A 10,044-nucleotide genomic window follows, 5' to 3' on the forward strand; every position below is an offset into this window, starting at 1 on the left:
TCATTTTCCGATTTAGGGATCCATTTGTGAAATATGCAAAGTTTTAAAGTGGAAGAAATCGTTAGTGTCCAGTGTCTCCCTTCTACCAGCTATTAGCTGAACGGTTGATGCTGAAAAATATGTGGAAATATTCACGGGAGTAGGAAATATGCTAAATTTAAGAAGAAAATTATCACGGCTAAAAATACTTCATAAGTTATTGAGAAGTATAAAGGAATTTTTCGTTCAAATTCCTTTGAATGTAACTGAGATGATGTTGGTGGTAGTGTAAACATGTTATAATTGTACATTCATTGACTTTTTTTTTTTTTTTTTTTTATGAAATAAGGAGGCAAACGAGCAAACGGGTCACCTAAAGGAAAGCAACTTCCGTCGCTCATGGACACTCGCAGCATCAGAAGAGCTGCAAGTGCGTTGCCGTCCTTTTAAGAGGGAATAGGTTAATATAGTAAGGAAGGGAAGGGAATAGGGGAGGGAAGAGAGGGGAATAGGGTAGGGGATTGGGCCTCCGGTAAACTCACTCACTCGACGAAACACAGCGCAAGTGCTGCTTCACGCCGGTTTTCTGTGAGAACGTGGTATTTCTCCGGTCGAGCCGGCCCATTCGTGCCGAAGCATGGCTCTCCCACGTATAAAATGATGATGACGATACAAAACTTATTAAAAACTGGCGGTACTACGGAATCCTCTATTGTTCGTGGTCGATACGCAGTTGGCCGGCTTTTTCGCTCCCATTATCACGACCAATGTCATTTGTCACGCGCAAACGGTATGCGCCATTCACAGACCCCGCCGCTTTTTTTTCTTGTCGCAACTCGTATGACATTCGCATCCGCATTAAAATCCGCATTGATTTAATGCGGATGCGGATGCAGATGCGGATGTCCAAATCTATGCGGATGCTCCACATTTACGGATGCGGATGCGGATATTCGCAACATCCCTGGCTACAAACTACGAAAGACTGACGTCAGTAGCAATTTGTATGGAGCGTTTCGGGCAGGTCTTTTTTCTGAGATATTTGAATTGTCATATCTTGTTGAATTTTTAAGCTATCAGAGTCATTCTTTCAACGACGTTTCTATTTTTTAAGTGTCCTTCAATTACCGATAAGTAAAAAAAAATAGTCATCATGCCTATTGCGGATGTCATGTAAGTTACAAGATCTTGAAGGCTTGGCGAGTGACGCGTCGCCACGCCAATATACAAACGATTCACCTCCTAATCCCCCGATCCCTGGCTGGGGCTTATCTCAGTCACCGCCGCCCCATTGCTCGTAAAATATTACGTGCACTCACCGCTCGTTGAGGTCGTATTGATAATAATAATTTATAGGCGTTGTGCACTTGGTTTGGGTTGGTTAAAAATGTTAAACTCGCGTTGTACGTGATCCAGGCGCGCCCGCCGCCTGAAATTTTGGGGGGGGGTCACTCAGTAGTCACTACACTACTTTTTTTAATCTGCGCCCTCAGACGGTTCTGGGTTTTATTTTATTTTCAATTTTACCTTAGATTTTGAGGGGAGGGGGGGGGTCATGACCCTGTGCCCCCCCCCCCCCCCCCTTCGGACCGCGCCTGACGTGATCGAAAACTCGCGAGAGGAAAGGAGTAGATTAGATTTAGAGATCAGTAGAATTAAATTGAATTGAATTGAATTGAATTGAATCGATTTGAATTGAATCGAATTGAATTGAATCGAATTGAATTGAATCGAATTGAATTAAATCGAATTGAATTGAATTGAATTGAATCGAATTGAATTGAATCGAATTGAATTGAATCTAAGTGAATCGAATCGAATCATCTTGGGCCTTATAACTTTACTCGACGCTCATATGTATCACAACGTGTGCGTTATTTTACTTTTTTTCTGTACAGTCCTAATACATTTCATTAAGAACATACGCATTGAAAAATAAAAATACAAAGTACATAATATGTAGTCAGTCAAGAAAGAGTAGACGCTGAACAAAATTTAAAGCATAATCACGAATGGTATTTTTTTGGGTTCCGTATCCAAAGATTAAGAACGTGGGTCCCGTTTACAGGTACGGGTATTACTGAGACTTCGATGTCTGTCCATCTGTCCGTCTGTCTCCAGGCTGTATCTCAAAAGCCGCTATAGCTGGACTTCTAAAATTTTCACAGATTAAGTGTTGCCGCTATAACTACAAATACAAAAAAAAAATAAAGTTAATATTTAAGGGGGGACTCTCATACAAAAAACACATTTTTTGTCTACTTTCACTCTATACCGGTCCGGAACCCTTCGTGCGCGAGTCCGACTCGTACTTGGCCGATTTTTATTTCCTTTAAGAATTTATGTGCTTTAAAAACTATGTTTGGCGGTATCAACGACCGGGGACTGTGCACCACGGTACTTGTGGAGTTAATAAGGTTTTAGCTTACTACGGGCTACGTCTGAGTTATTAAACGACATCAGCTTCCTCGGCAGAAATATGACGAACTAGATCAGTGGTTCCCAAACTTATTTTGTCTACTGCCCACTTTGAAAAAAAAATGTTTGAGCGCCCCCATTGTTTTAATTAAAAGAGTGAGCACATTGAGACGGGCCGTGCCGGGACTCAGCGTGCCGGGGCTCATCACAAAAATCCGCCTCCATACAATTTGTATTCAAGCGGAAATCCACTGCGCCCCGACACAATGTGCGATCCGCTTCCATACAAAATGTATGGAGGCGGATTTTTGCGATGAGCCCCGGCACGGCCCGTCTCAGTGTGCTCACTCCTTTAATATGCATCCAGAAGAAATAAGTCATCCCCAAGCCTCTACACAACACCCCCATTTTTTGTGGGTCCCACACCACTCCCCTTTAGACCATCAGCGCCCACAAGTGGGCGTTATCGCCCAATTTGGGAAAGGCTAAACTAGATGAAGCCCGCAATTCCGTTGCGCCGAAATTCGTTTGTAGCGCAGGAACCGTAAATTTTTCGGGGACTCAAAGTATCTTCATACAAAATTGATATCATATTTATTAAAGAAAATAACACCTTGAAAAAATTTTGCATAAATTCCTAGTACAGTAATAGAAGAACTATTTCTAGTACTGTACTAGGAATTTATGCAAAAATTTTTCAAATTGTTATTTTCTTTAATAAATTGGGAATATTTCATCTGCATGCTTATAAAATTGAAACAATGGGGGCGCTCAAACATATTTTTTTCCCCAATAATTTTTATGGCAAAACGATGTTTGCTGGTACAACTAAATATTATTGTTATAGACTCACAAACGAACGTTACAATATTTCATCTATTTATATTGTTCTATTTTACCATTATTATCAGTCTGGCCATAATATTATCATTTATCTGTCTAGTGTCGACATTGACGTACAATATGCAAGGACTTCGCACTAAGGAGGGTTCATGTGAGACGTCATGCAAGTCTGTCAAATCCATACAAATTTAGAAATGCATCTACGCGTCGCGGTGCAGTCTGAAATGACCCTTAGAGCCTGTCCACACGGCACAACAACAGCGCAACGGCAGCGCTGCGTCGACGCAACGCTGACGCAACGCGCCGTGTGGACCGGCTCCTAGGGTCAATTCAGACCGCAACGTGACGAGGCGAGGCGAGGCGCGGTGTGGCATAAATTTGTATGGATTTAACTTGCGTGAGACGTCTTGCGAATCTGTCAAATCTATATAAATTTAGAAATACATCTACGTGTCGTGTTGTGGTCTGAATCAACCCTTAGTTGTTTTACTTTTGCACTAGACTGATTTGCACTTCACCTTTCTTCACACAATTCATTCAAAAGACGTTTCACGTAATTAAAGTCTGTCAATTCAGTACAAATTTAGAAACGCATACGTTGCGTTGCGATCTGAATTGACTCCAAAATTCGATGCGTCGCATATCGTGTCGTGCCTGCGACATCCCTGTATCGATGTGATAGTACGTCGATGCGGCAGGAAGCGATAGGGCGCAGACGGGCAGCGGTCATTGGGTCAGTCGGAGTGAGGTCACCATGAAAGTTCTACTGCGTCTACTGGCGGCCTTCACCAGCGAGACAGGTGAGCTATATCTACTGCATAATAATAATCAGCAAACACATCCCAAAATCTAAACATTTTGTTTTGTGGTACACTTAACGGAAAAACTATCACGCCTACTGAATGGTGCTTTAACATAGTAATTTTTATTTTTATGTAGATGTGTTATCATCGGTCTCTCAAGGTTTGGTTACGGTACTATTAAAATATTTAAAAAAAACTTTATTGCGCAAAATATCGAAGCGAGCCCTCACAAGGCTCGGCTTTTAGCTTGTTGTATAATATCTAAACTATTCTATATTTACCTTCCTGTTTCTTATTTATATAAATGACCTGCCATTCTTAATTAAAGATAAACATGGGATAGTATTATTTGCTGATGATACATCTCTTACATTCAATATCAAACGGCTTAATGCGTGTTATGACGAAGTAAATAATGCTCTCTCAAAGATTGTACATTGGTTTAGTGTTAATAATCTTTTACTTAATAGTAAAAAAACAAAATGTATTAAATTCAAATTGCCCAATGTAAGGCAAACGGAAACCAATGTGTTTTTAAATGGTGATGTTATGGAGCTAGTGGATACAGCTGTATTTTTAGGTATTACACTAGACTCCAAGCTTCAGTGGGGCCCTCATATTGCTGGGTTGGCCGACAGACTCAGTTCAGCAGCATATGCAGTAAGTAAGATTAGACAATTTTCAGATGAAACAACAGCACGTCTAGTGTATTTTAGTTACTTTCATAGTATTATGTCCTACGGCATTTTGCTGTGGGGCAATGCTGCAGATATAAATACAATTTTTGTGCTGCAGAAGCGAGCTGTGCGGGCAATCTACAAGTTGGCCCGTAATACTTCACTTAGAGAAAAATTTAAGGAAACTGGAATCTTAACTGTTGCTTCTCAATATGTCCTATCAAATGTATTATATGTTAAAAAGAATATATATCAATTCACGAAAAAGTGTGATACCCATGGGAGAAATACTCGTAATAAACATAAGCTTGAAATTCCGGTGACTAGACTTACTAAAGTCAAAAATTCTTTTAAAGGTCAATGTATACGCCTTTATAATAAGATCCCAGAAATCGTTCAAAATCTCTCAATTAATAGATTTAAAAAAGTTGTTAAAGAACGTTTGTGTACCAAAGCGTACTATAAAGTTACTGATTTCATGAATGATAGTACACCATGGGAATAAGGTCGCCCCCTGCAGAGCTGTTTCATTATAATATGTATAATAATTGTACACTCGTTGTATTTTATTTAGTCATAATGACACTGTTATTTTATAATATATTTTTTGTAATTTTCCATCTTTTTAGAAAAAGATGGCCCCGTGCGAGTTTCTTACGCCGGTTCTTCTCGCCGGGTTAGTTCCCGAACCGGTGGTAGGCATCTGTGTAGCCCCGACGTTCAGAGAATATTTGAAAAAATTTATTCTGAATAAAAAATTTTGAGTTGAGTTTTTGAGTTGAGTTTTACCTAGTAATATTATTTAATATGCAAAAGTGAGTCTCTTAGTCTGTCTGTCTGTCATTTTGATGAAATTTGGTATGAATATACTTTGAGTCCGGGAAAGGTCATAGGATAATTATTTTATCTTAACAAAATATGAGCGGTTTCTGCGCGTTAAACCAATTTGATCACAACGGAGTAGAGATTAAAATGTAGTGATAATTGCTTCAACTTGAACTTTTATTATAGGGATAAATATAATAATAGCTCCCACACCGGTTTCGGTGACGGTGGCCGGTTTCATTGAAAACCAGGCCAGCTACGCAGGAGTAATTTTATAGTGCCCAAGTGTGTGCGCAGTACACAAGAGCACTCTCTATTCCCATACTCCCATAACGTCCCAGTGGGACGGAAGACCGACACGACCGGCGAGAGATCAGGCGCAGGACCGACTTTTTACATGCCCATCCGACGCATGGATCATCTTACTTGTCAGACAATCAGGCGATCAGCCTGCATTGTACAACGCGGGAATCGAACCCACGACCTCGGGAGTCAAGAGCCGCGCTCTATACCACTAGACCACGGAGGCATTACAGGGATAGAACATAAAATATCGGCCCAGTACGAGTCGGACTCGGGCACGGAGGGTTCCGTACCGTACCGCATCCATACCGTACCGTATTGCATGAAAATAGAGACAAAATGGTTTCTTCTAAACTTACGTCTCATATTTTTATTTTATTTTTAGTACTTATTTGCTGTTATAGCAGCAACAAAAATAAGCAATTTTGTAAAACTAAACTGTCCAAGTATCGCGGTTCTAGACATACAGCATGGTGACACAAACGGACGGGCAGATAGCAAAATCTTAGTAATAATTGAGGTACGGAACCCTAAAAATGTAACATTCGGCGTCAGATAAAGCTCCATGAACCGCCAGTCAAGGGAACTGATAAGCACACATTGTCGGAGATTGAGAAATTTTAGTATCTAGTTGTCTACAGTAAGAGCGACCGCTGCAGACTTACAATTTCAAGTTGGCCGACTGTCGTACAACTAAATTGCGTAGTTTCACAATTTAATTGGACAACTTTTTAATTTGTAGGTAATCGGAAAGGAATCGCGGCTTGATTGGTGTCCAATTATATAGTTATACAATTTAGTTGGATGCAATGTGCGAGCTCTATAATCGCTATAGCTATTGGTTGCACCAGAGGCGTGGTTAAAGTTAAAGTTATGGTTAAAGTTATGGTTAGCTAAATTTAGCTTTAACTTTAACCTTAACTTTGGCCGGAGAAATTGACAGATAACAGCTGGTCCAACAAGAACTGTCAAAAATGGCGTTTTTGTATGATGACAGCGTTAGTTCCTTTTTTCGCCACGTGCATTTAAAACCTTGTCGAGCTCTATATGGTTATGGTTTAATATGGCGTCTTGATGGCGTCCATTTTTAGCTTTAACCCAAGATTTGACATTTTGCATAGTAGTTAAAGTTAAAGTTAGTTGGTGCAACCCAACCTAAGTCTGCGGTAGTTGTCCACACTCCATTCAGAGTTATACAGGGATATGCTGGATACTGGATATAATATATATTATACTAGATGTCCCGCGCGACTTCACCCGCGTAAATTAGGAATTTTACAGAAACCGTACATTTTCCCATAAAAAATAGCTAATATGTCCCTACTCCCTTCACTTGGTCTACTCTATATCTGTGCTTAATATTGCCATAAAAATTGCTCCAGTAGTTTGAAATTTCTAATATTTCCCCCGTTTTTCCCACATTTTCCTGCGTTTCTTTGGTCGTATTAGTTTAGCGTGACAATATATAGCCTATAGTCTTACTCGATAAATGAGCTATCTAACACTGAAATAAGTTTTTAAATCGGACATGTAGTTCCTGAGATTAACGCGTTCAAGCAAACATACTCTTCAAGTTTATAATATTAGGTAGGTATAAAAAAATTTAATTATCGCTTGACTCTCTCGAGTCTCGATCTAAAAGACTATGAAAAGTATCAATAACAGGGTCATTATAGGCTCATAAGTCATAACCATGGAACGATATATGGTATAGTGATGATGATGATGATGAATGTAATTTTCACAGTAGCATATGCTTTCCGTTCTTAAAACAACGCCGAAACTCCCAAACTTGTATCTAGAAAGAATCAGGAGTTCTCTCAGCACCTTCCGAACCACGGCAGACCAGGTATAGCTCGGTGCAAAATCTTACTTGTTGGTAGCGTATGCTTAGAATACTTCTCACGAAACCGAAGTCACCACATGTTTCCCTATAAATTTTCAGGAGTTCCCTCGATTACTTATGGATCCTTCATCAGATCACCACTTTAGTGAATATAATACCAAATTGGGATGATACCCTATATACCAAAAGAAACATTTTGAAAATCGGTAAACAAACGGCGGAGTAATCGTTGAACATAAGAAAACGAACATAACACCTCCCCCATTTTGAAAGTCGGTTAAAATTGTAGCCTATGTGTTATTCTGATGTGTAAGCTATGTTATTGTAAAGTTTCATTCAAATCCGTTCTGTAGTTTTTGCGTGAAAGAGTAACAAACATCCATACATCCACACATCCACACATCCATACATCCATACAAACTTTCGCCTTTATAATATTAGTAGGACTAATACTAAGTATAAATGCGAAAGTGTGTATGTCTGTCTGTTACTCCTTCAAGCCCATACCGCTGAACCGATTTTGCTCAAATTTGGCACGGAGATTATCTGCAACCCGGGAAAAGACATACATAGAACACTTTTCATCTCGGAAAAATATACGGTTCCCGCGCGAATAACGAATGGAGTTGCAGGCGTCGTTTCTCTCGCGGGAATCGTACATTTTTTCGGGTTACAAAGAATTCTACGTCCTTTTCCGAAACTCAAAGTATCTTCATATCGAATTTCAGCAAAATCGGTTCAGCGGTTTGAGCGTGAAGAGGTAACAGACAGACAAACATACATTCGCATTTATTGTATTAGTATGGATTTGTAGAAATCGTTTCTTTTAATAGTTGTTATTCTTATAATTTATCTATTAAAACGAATGTAATTTATGTTTTGCCTACAAAATGTATATTATCGGTACAAGATGGCGTGATTTGAAGGCGTGTTTTTGGCCTATTTGTAGTAACAAAGATAACAAAATATTAAATAATGTATTGGCCTAAGAGCCAGCGGCGGCCAGCCCTTCATCATATTTTTATAAAACTTTAAAGTTTACCTGTTTATGTCCCATATTAGGGTCAATTCAGACCGCAACGCGACGCGTAGATGCATTTCTAATTTTGTACTGAATTGACAGATTTGCAAATCTGTCAAATCCATACTTGAAATTAAGAAATGCATCTACGCGTCGCGTTGCGGTTTGAATTTACCCTTAGAGGTAAGAACGACCAGCAACTTTAGGAGGTATCCAGGTCTGAAGGTCTTCCTGACCTATACCTATACCAGAAAATATGATAAAAATTGAGCTGTACTCTTTATCGAAGCTCAGATAGAACTGGATATCTGCGCGACCGAAACTCTAAAGTTGCTGGTAGTTCTTACCAGTAATAGGTGTCATTAAATTAAATACGTCATAATACAGGGGGTGAGTCAAGATCTCTTCTATATCGATTCTCTAAGAATCACCGATCGTACCGATGACATAAGACGAGTCAAACGTCAACGTCATATTAACGAACGCTTATGTCGATTCAATACATTTTGGATGACGATTATATATCGAAGCGATAACAAAAAAGGTTAGGGCTAAATGGCCAGGTAAACTTTCAGTTTTTATAAAATAACGAAGGTCTGGCTGCCGCTGGCTCTCACTCTGTAATGAATAATAGGAATAAATAAATAATATTTTTAGACGCCAATTTTTATTCTTTATTTTATTTACTACTTACCTAAGACATGACATGACAGAAAACCGGCGTGAAACAGCGCTTGCGCTGTGTTTCGCCGAGTGAGTGAATTTACCGGAGGCCCAATCCCCTACCCTATTCCCTTCCCTACCCTCCCCTATTCGCTTCCCTTCCCTTTCCTTCCCTACCCTCCCCTATTACCATATTCCCTCTTAAAATGCCGGCAACGCACCTGCAGCTCTTCTGATGCTGCGAGTGTCCATGGGCGACGGAAGTTGCTTTCCATCAAGTGACCCGTTTGCTCGTTTGCCCCCTTATTTCATTAAAAAAAATGACATTGTTTTTCATGTTATAAAGGTTAGGTAAAAGGAAATAAACTATCTATGTATCAAGGGTTGTGTTTACATGTTTCACTCGTATCATGAATGGCTTGCATGCTAGACGGTTGCATAGTCTATAAAAAACAATTCCAACAACGCCACCACAGCATTCTAAGCCTTAACATTAACAAAATAGAGGATATTTCCGCTCGAATACCAACGAATAGTGAGATACGTAAGATTTAACCGAGGGATATCAGTTGAAAGGTTATCGTGGCAGGGGCGCGCAACTTTGGACAAATATTCTAATTAATGCAAAAGTTGTAAACTAATGTAAGTTTCGGGATTAATAAGATT

General features: G+C 39.6%; 1 long non-coding RNA gene across 1 annotated transcript; it reads right to left on the reverse strand.

Annotated features, from left to right (window-relative positions):
• Positions 1-2,773: 2,773 nt before the first annotated feature.
• On the reverse strand, positions 2,774-7,783 carry LOC121737743. Its single transcript, XR_006037183.1, has 3 exons — positions 7,772-7,783; positions 5,050-5,052; positions 2,774-2,887 (listed from the first exon to the last, which is right to left on the reverse strand). It is a non-coding gene; the product is annotated as an uncharacterized LOC121737743 (long non-coding RNA).
• Between the last annotated feature and the right edge of the window lie 2,261 nt (positions 7,784-10,044).

Source organism: Aricia agestis, chromosome 21, assembly GCF_905147365.1.
Source record: "Aricia agestis chromosome 21, ilAriAges1.1, whole genome shotgun sequence".
NCBI lineage: Eukaryota > Metazoa > Arthropoda > Insecta > Lepidoptera > Lycaenidae > Aricia > Aricia agestis.